Source organism: Sesamum indicum, unplaced genomic scaffold (assembly GCF_000512975.1).
Source record: "Sesamum indicum cultivar Zhongzhi No. 13 unplaced genomic scaffold, S_indicum_v1.0 scaffold00139, whole genome shotgun sequence".
NCBI classification, from domain to species: domain Eukaryota; kingdom Viridiplantae; phylum Streptophyta; class Magnoliopsida; order Lamiales; family Pedaliaceae; genus Sesamum; species Sesamum indicum.
The window spans coordinates 122,749-131,305 of record NW_011628057.1 but is presented as its reverse complement, the minus strand read 5'-3'; the positions used below and the strand labels follow the sequence as shown (position 1 = coordinate 131,305).

The following is an 8,557-nucleotide window of genomic DNA, read 5'->3' as shown; positions in this document are numbered from 1 at the left end:
GTCTGCCATCACCGCTTCCATGAAGAGGATATCCTATTGCTCGTCTTTGAGGGTCCCTATTATCTGATGCTATAAATCTTGGAGATCCTTGTGGAGACATTCCAGTTGTGCCAGCCATTATCTAGGAGCTCTTGAGGAGCTGCTGGAGGGAGCCTTTGTCTCTCAATCGGCGAGTCCTTAATGCAAGAATGTCTTCTTCCTATAGGTTTCCTTCTACTCCTTTTTCGGGGATGCTTGCTTCCACAGCAGAGGCTGAGCGGGTAGGAACTAGCACTGCCATCTGCTCCTGAATTAGTATTGCGACCACCTGTTAAATTGCACCCAGCAAAGCTGGGAAAAAGCTCTCCTAAAGTGTTGTATGAGGAAGTGCTTTGTCTTGGAGGATCGACCAAAGGGTCCACCACTTTGGGGGGTGGTATTGATGCAGGCAAACCTGGGGCGCATCCACCTCCAATCAAGTCCAGGGAGGCTCCTGCAATGACCTACAAAGGATGATTCTTGTTGGTTGTCTCCATGCACTTTTGGTAGTTAGCAGGGTTGCTGGGGGTTTCCATGATAATTCATGTGTTCAACTCAATTTCCCACAAATGGCGCCAATTGATACATGTGATTTTAGCACGGGTCCAAATTCTTGGATTGTGATGATATATTTTGGTAGATTGAGCGAAAGAACTTGGGGATTTTTTGTTTTGGAGGGAAATTTGCTTGTTTTTTATATGTAAATATTGAAATTGTTGTTCATTAAATTCCTCGTATCACTAAAATTACTATTGTCTCTTAATTTATTGAACATGAAATTGAATACTCACGTGCAAAAAACAAAGCGAATTTTCCCTCCAAAATGGCAAAATCCCCAACTTCTCAATGGGCCATGGACTAAAATTACACAAAAAATTGAAAATATAATCTAGTATACTATTTGTCATCTGGATATTTAAAGGTCGATCATCCAAAATTACATGCCCAACAATGTACTTTTGCCAACTTAACTACATCAAAAAAGAGAATAATCCAATTAAAAATTGGTTGGTAAGTTTGCTTGATCAATATTGTTGTTAAGGATGTAGATATATTTAAGCTTTAGCACTATTTCATTGTAATAAGTTCCTTCGCTTGTAGCCCTCTGTCTTGTGGTGCTTGCATTTCGATGGATTCTAGCATGTGTAGTTGTTTGTTTTGCCTGATGATAATGTCTGTATTCCTCTTAATTTTATGGTGCATTAAGGCTGATTCAAGCTGTAGTACCTTAATGGCATCCAGGAAGAAGGGCAAAATCGTTAATGTTGGAAGCGTCATGACTTTGGCTCCTTTGCCATGGGCAGGTGCTTATATTGCATCCAAAGCTGCTCTACATGCAGTTACTGATACTCTCAGGTGTGTCTGAATGTTTCCTATCTCCAAATTCGTCCATAATGTTTTGTCCGAGCTTCCATTTCTGTTCAAGATACGAAACACCTTCCTCCTGTGTAAGCAACGACAAGACTGTAGCTTGATCACTTGAGTAGCCTTATAGGGTAAATCATATTTACATCTCATGAGGTTTGGCTCAATTAGTATACATCTCAATTCCATTGGAAATCACAAGTACCCCATTTAAAGTTCGTAAAACCTTATAATATTTGATGCAAAACTGTGAAAGTATAAAGATACCCTTGATCCCCTGTGATATGGGTAATGTGCAAAATATCTTTCCTGTGAAAAAAAAGATTATCAAATTATCTTTCTATGTTTTTAAACTTAAAGCAATTTATCCTTTTATAAAGGCATGTGTAGTACACTCGCTCCTATTGTGAGTGTGCATAGTTTTTTCTCCAAAAAGCTATTTTTATATAATATATTAAATATCTAATATATAAAATATAAAAAACTTATTAAAAGAATAAATATACTATTTTATATATAATATATAACATTTTTAATAATATCTACATTTTTATTTAAAATTAAAAATAAAAAAACCAACCCCCTACTCACCCACCTCCAAACCAGCCACCGCCCATCCACTTCCCAACATAGTTGGTGTACATGCTAGTCAGATCGATCTTTTTGGGGAAAAGGCAATCAACCCCCTTGTGATATCGCAAATGAGCAAATTACCCCTTATAAAAAAATAAATAGCGAATTACCTCCTTGTATTTTTAAAAATACAATAATTTACCCCCCTAAGATTTTTAAAATGAACCAATTTAGCTCCCTGTATAAGGAGGTAAATTACTTCATTTTAAAAAGTATAGGGGCTAAATTACTATATTTTTTTCGCAGGAGGGGTAATGTGTTCATTTCCACTATCATAAGGGATGCTATGTACCTGATCTTTTTGTTTCAATATTTCGAAAAAGAAGCATTTTAACCCCTTCTGTCTTGTTGTGGTGTTCACTATCGCAATTTGCAATTGTTTTCATATTTTCGACTGTACACTACCTATGTTTCCCATACTTGCTAATTATAAGAGCCTAAATACTAAACTATTACTGTGTTTTGGTTTCTCTGTAGATCTAGCACAAACACTCTCATTCTTTGTTACTTAATTATAAGTTCAGGAAGATAAAAAATCATTTGTGCTGCACATTTAAATCCTATTTGATGGACATATAGTAAGAATTACACGAATTATGTCGAAAATATGATCGTAAAAGTTAGCAAAACATATTGTCCAAGTGGACATTGAGACAACTGAGAATCAGTAAATATTTGTGCAGACTGGAACTATGACCCTTTGGGATCGATGTGATCAATGTTGTACCTGGTGCTGTGAAGTCCAACATAGGAAACTCTTCCTTAGCAACATACAATAGGCTGCCAGAATCAAAGTTGTACAAGAAGTTTGAAGAAGCAATTCGAACAAGAGAAATGCTTTCCCAGAACATTAAATCAACGCTTGCAGAAGAGTTTGCAAAGAAAACGGTCGACGCAGTGCTGAAGCAGAATCCACCTGCTTGGCTCTCCTTAGGCCATCTGTCCGGAGCAATGGCAATCTTGCACCACATGCCCCTTTCCATCAGAGATTTCATCGTCAGGAAGAAATTCAACTGTTGATATATCTTGCTATGTCCCACAATAACTTGGGAAGTTTCCTCTAACCCCGTGGTATATGATGCAGGTTCGTAGAATTTGAATTTTCTATTTCAAATTATATTGTATATTCTATTTTGTTTAGTATATAAAAATTATGTTATTTATTCTATATCAAGAAAAATGAGACGTAGTGAGTATTTATACTATATATAATTGAAGAGCATCCTATTGATATTTTCAATTTATTGATGTGTTATTTCTTTATCTTTTTTATATACTGAATAAATATTTTTAACTTTCCCGCTCATCATGACTTGTCATAACTACCTTTTGGTAGGTTTTTTTTCTCATTCATTTATATTTTAAATATATATTGTATTATATATTTTAGATAATTTTTAACTCTATAAAAAATAAATAATATAATTTTAAAAAATATTATATTTTAAATATTTTATAATAATTATGCATGTACATAGAATGCGTCACTCACTTATATATTGAACGAGTTATAAGATATAATAGTGTGAAAAACAATTCATTCCAATGTGTTGTAAAAAAAGATCAAAAAGACCCCCTTGTAATAAATAAATTAACAAAAGAACCCTCTTTGGAAAAATGAATAGGCAATACCCCGTTGGATTGGAGTTGTGGTACACGCGCCAATAATGTGTGAATTTTTTGTTTTTTACATGTATAATGACAAAAATGTCTTTGTTTACCCACCACTAGATATTATTTTATATAAATCAACGACTTATATTTAAGTATACAAATCAAAGGCCCAAAATTTGTCAAACTAAAATTGAATGGTTTAGATTTCACTTAACGAATCTATGATTTATATTTTGTTTGATCAAAATGAGTGGCTCGGACTGTATTTATTTTGAATCAATGCTTTAAATTCAAAATTGTATATATAGTATATACATATATAGTTAAAATTATATATATGTAATGTGTATATATATATACACACTATTAAAAGATATATATCTAATATATATATATAAAGAGAGAGAAGGGGGGGAGGAGGGGGAGGCGATGTGAAGATGTCATAGCCTTGACAGGAAGAAGAAGATATAATCCTCACTGTCCATCAATTAACAAATTCAGCCGTCAGATCGAGGGCTTAGCAGAGGAAGGGAATGACGCCGTATCAAGCTAAAAAAGGGGAATCAACTTAAGTGCGACGAAGTCATTTTAGAAAAAAAGGGGCAGATCATCCTACAGTCCCAACTGAAGCTCATCAAACTGTCCCAATCAAATGTTTTTAGTTCTTCAACAGAATACGCACTCCATCCTACAGACGCACCTCACAGCTCCACCACCTCCAATTCCTAACTTATTTCTATTTTTATTGATTAGTTGCTTTGTTACAACAGCAATGTATCTATCACCCTGTAAATAGCATTTGTAACCAGAGTTTGGGTTACTTTTTTATGAAATCAGTCTCTTTTAAGCTTATACACAAGCCGTCATCTCTGTTTCTCCCTCACCCTTCTTAATTCCACGACAAATCATTACATTTGGTATTCAGAGCAAGGCTTTTCTCGGCCTCGCTATGTACAAGTTTTTTTTTCTATGGCAGATGGCACAAGAATGAAGGAACTCATGGATATGCAAAAAAAAGAACAGGAGTTGTGGCTGATGGAGGAAAAATTGAAATGACAAGTCCATGAACAACAAGTGCAGGCACAATTCAAAAACATGATGGGTATTCAAGCTGGTTTACAAACTTCCTATTCAGAGCTCGTAGACGGTCAGAAGACTATCCAACTTCAATTGCAAGGCCTTTTGGACCAAATGCAGCATCTCAGTCGAGGTAAATCAGTGCTCTGAGAGGCTCCAACACCCCCCTAAGGAGCAAACACCTAGCTCACGACCTGATTCTGAGTTCTCTGGCTCCCAAGGTTGTTTCCCTTCCATTTCCAACATTAAGTTCCCCATATTTAACGAGGATGAGCCATGGGGTTGGATCCAGAAGTGTGACTGGTATTTCCAAACAATTTATACCATCCCAGAAGATCAACGAGTGTCCTTAGCTTCCATTCACCTCTATAGATGCGCTGAGTTATGGTTCCAAAGGCTGGTGGACAAAAGGTTGCCCACTTGGCAAGAATTTATGAAAGCGGTTTATGAACGATTTGAACGAATAGACCCAGGAGTGTCTTGGGTGAATTCAATACATTGCAGCAGGGCATTAAATCAGTTGAACGGTACTTAAAAAACATTGAGGAGCTCAAGTCCCATGTTATGATTTTCCATAGCAACTTTCCCTAAGTCCTACTACGTCACTTGTTTCATTAATGGACGAGACCAGACATCAAGGGTCCAGTTAACTCTCTACACCCAACTCGACTACATCAAGCTGTGGCTCTAGCTTAAAACCAAGAGAATACCGTCAGAGCTATTTGCAACTCGCAAACCCAAATGCCAAACTGTAGCCTAACTCTAAGCAATTCTCTGCACCTAAACCTACATATAACCCAATACCACCTAAACTCCATCACCCACCTCAAAAACCTATGCCCAGATAGATAACCACTCAAGCCCCCATTTACTGAATCTTATCTGAAGCTGAAATGCAAGCTCCTAGGAGTAAAAACTTGTGCTATAACTGTGACAAAACCTTTTGCCCTTAACACAAATGTAAGCAGCAGTTTATGTCTTGTATCCTCACTGAGGAAGAGTGGCTTTTGAGCAAGAAGATGAAGGAGATCCCACTGACTCCCGCCCAAGGATGACATGATTGTCTCTGTCAACGCCTTAAGTGGCAATACAGATTTCTACACATTTAGGGTGAGGGAAGGGCCTATGGACACGAAATTCAGATTCTAATTGATGGGGGAAGTACCCGTTGTCTCTTGGATATAGACGCTGCTAGCAAACTACGATGCGCCTTCGAACAAACTAATCCTCTAGTGGTAAGTGTAGCTGATCGTCGCGAAATGATTAATCAATGGTATTGTCCCACATTCTTGTGGGAAGTACAAAGTCAAGCGTTGACCTATCCTATGCGCACTCTAACAATAGGAGGGTGTCACATAGTATTGGGAGGAAACTAGTTGTGACTATACAGCCCCTGGAATATGACTACAATGCTATGAGTGTAATAGTCTCTCAAAACGGTAAGAAAAGGGGGTTCCAAGCCCTGATGCAAAAGGCTGAGTTGCACATGTTGTCTGCAAAAAATATTTCCACGATGGTGAATGAAGGATCCTATGGGTTCGTGGGTCAACTGTACACGATCTCTATCCACCCTCTATTACACAGCAAGCCCAATTCACAACAAGATAAACCTGTCCAATCTATTAGCTGCTTTCACCGATCTCTTTCAAAAGTCTCAAGGCTTACCGCCTAACAAAAAAGTTGAACACAAAATCCTACTTAAGTTAGATGTTGTCCCCAATAAAATGCAACCGTACAGATATTCATATGCGCAAGAGGGTGAAATTGAGGCGATTGTGAAGGGTATGCTGAAGGATGGTATCATTCGACCAAGCCAAAGTTCACTTGGTTCCCCTGTTTTGTTAGTCAAGAAAAGGATGGAACGTGGCACATGTGTGTAGACCATAGATATCTGAACCACCTGATCATTAAACACACTTTCCCCATACCAGTCATTGGATAAGTTACAAGGAGCTTGTTACTTCTCAAAGATTGACCTGCGTTCGGAGTATTTCCAAATACGAATGGCTGCACATGATATCCCCAAAACGAGTTTTGTTACACATCAAGGATTCTACAAATTTTTAGTAATGCCCTTTGGGCTTTTGATGCTCCTTCAACCTTCCAATCAATGATGAACGTGGTTTTTGCCCCTTATTTTTGAAAATTTATCTTGGTATTTTTCAATGACATTTTGTCTATAGTGGAACATGGGATGACCATTTGAAACACCTGCGCATCACTCTCGAGCTTCTCAGGGCTCATCAGTTTTATGCTAAGTGGAGTAAGTGTGATTTTGGGCAAGAAACCATTGAGTACTTGGGGCATATTATAACAAAGTATGGTGTCTCTATTGATCCTAGCAAGATTGATTGTATAAGATCTTGGCCTCAACCTAAAAATGTAAAGGAGTTGCGAGGCCTCTTGGGATTAACAGGTTACTACACAAAATTTATTAGCAATACGGGGTAATTAGCAAGCCTCTTACACGGTTGTTAAGAAAGGATGGGTTCAAATGGACTGATAAAGCTATTGTTGCGTTCGAAAGATTGAAGCACGCCAAGGTCACTGCCGCTGTTCTCGCACTACTAGATTTAACGCAAACGTTCGTTGTTGAAACTGATGCCTGCGACAAAGGAATAGGCGTTGTCCTTATGCAAAACCGAAGGCCTATTTCCTACATTAGCAAGGCGTTAAGTCCAAGCAATCGAGGGTTATCAGTCTATGAAAAGGAGTTCTTGGAGATTCTGCAGGTTGTTCATAAGTGGAAATATTATCTTGTCGTTCACCATTTTATCATAAAAATTGACCACCAACGCCTCAAACACATATTGGAATAGAAAGTGGACATTGCTCTTCAACAAAAGTTGATTACTAAGCTGTTGGGCTTAGACTACGAAGTACAATATAAAAAGGGGCAGGAAAACAGGGCTTCCAACGTCCTTTCTCGCAGAGAACAAGGGGAATGTTCCACAGTTACTGTGGTTATCCCAAACTAGATAACAGAGATACAGCAGAGTTACGTTAATGATGATGAATTACTTCCATCTTACAAGCCGAAGATGTTCAAGAAACATCATTTCCCGCCTATGAACTGCAAGGGGGAATTCTTCGCTGAAATCGCAGAATATACATAGGGAAGGAGACAGGATTAAGGGATAAGCTTATAAGTTTGTTGCATGATTCTGCTGTTGGTGGGCATGCAGGCATCAACGTTACTTATCAATGTCTTAAAAGCCTGTTCTACTAGCCTCTAATGAAAAAAGACGTAGTTTGTTGGGTCCAAAGTTGTGATGTATGCCAACGTTCCAGGGCTGAGCATATGCCTTATCTGGGTGTACTATAGCCCCTAGCAATTCCCTTTCAAGCGTGGGCTTCCATCTCCATGGATTTCATAGAAGGATTGCTAAAATCCAAAGGGAAGGACTGCATACTTGTTGTACTGGATCGCCTCAATAAGTATGCTCACTTCCTAGCATTAGCCCACCCCTTTTCTGCTGAAACATATTAATTTATTATTAATTTTACACTAACATTTTACATATTTATTAAAATTTATCTAGACTAGAAATAGCATATCATTTAATTATTTTATGTTGAAAAAAATTTGGGATGAAATTTGTTATACTTTGATTTTTGAGGGACCAATGTCCTATTTAGACTATATATAGTAGGAGTGAAAAGTAATAAGGATATATTGATCAACTTAATTGAAATCTCGAAATGAAAGAGTAATTGAAGGTTTTAATCATAAAATAAAACAACAATTTAAAAAAAAAAAGTTTGTTTGCAATATTTCTATGTTTGTGTTGGAGATAAATTGTAGAGAAAGTTGTAAGTTGAATATTAATACAATTTGGAAGTGTTTGGA

At 37.4% G+C, this 8,557-nt stretch overlaps 1 pseudogene; it reads left to right on the top strand.

Annotated features, from left to right (window-relative positions):
• The first annotated feature begins 1,211 nt into the window (after positions 1-1,211).
• Positions 1,212-3,036, top strand: LOC110011315 (annotated as a pseudogene).
• The last annotated feature ends 5,521 nt before the right edge of the window (positions 3,037-8,557 follow it).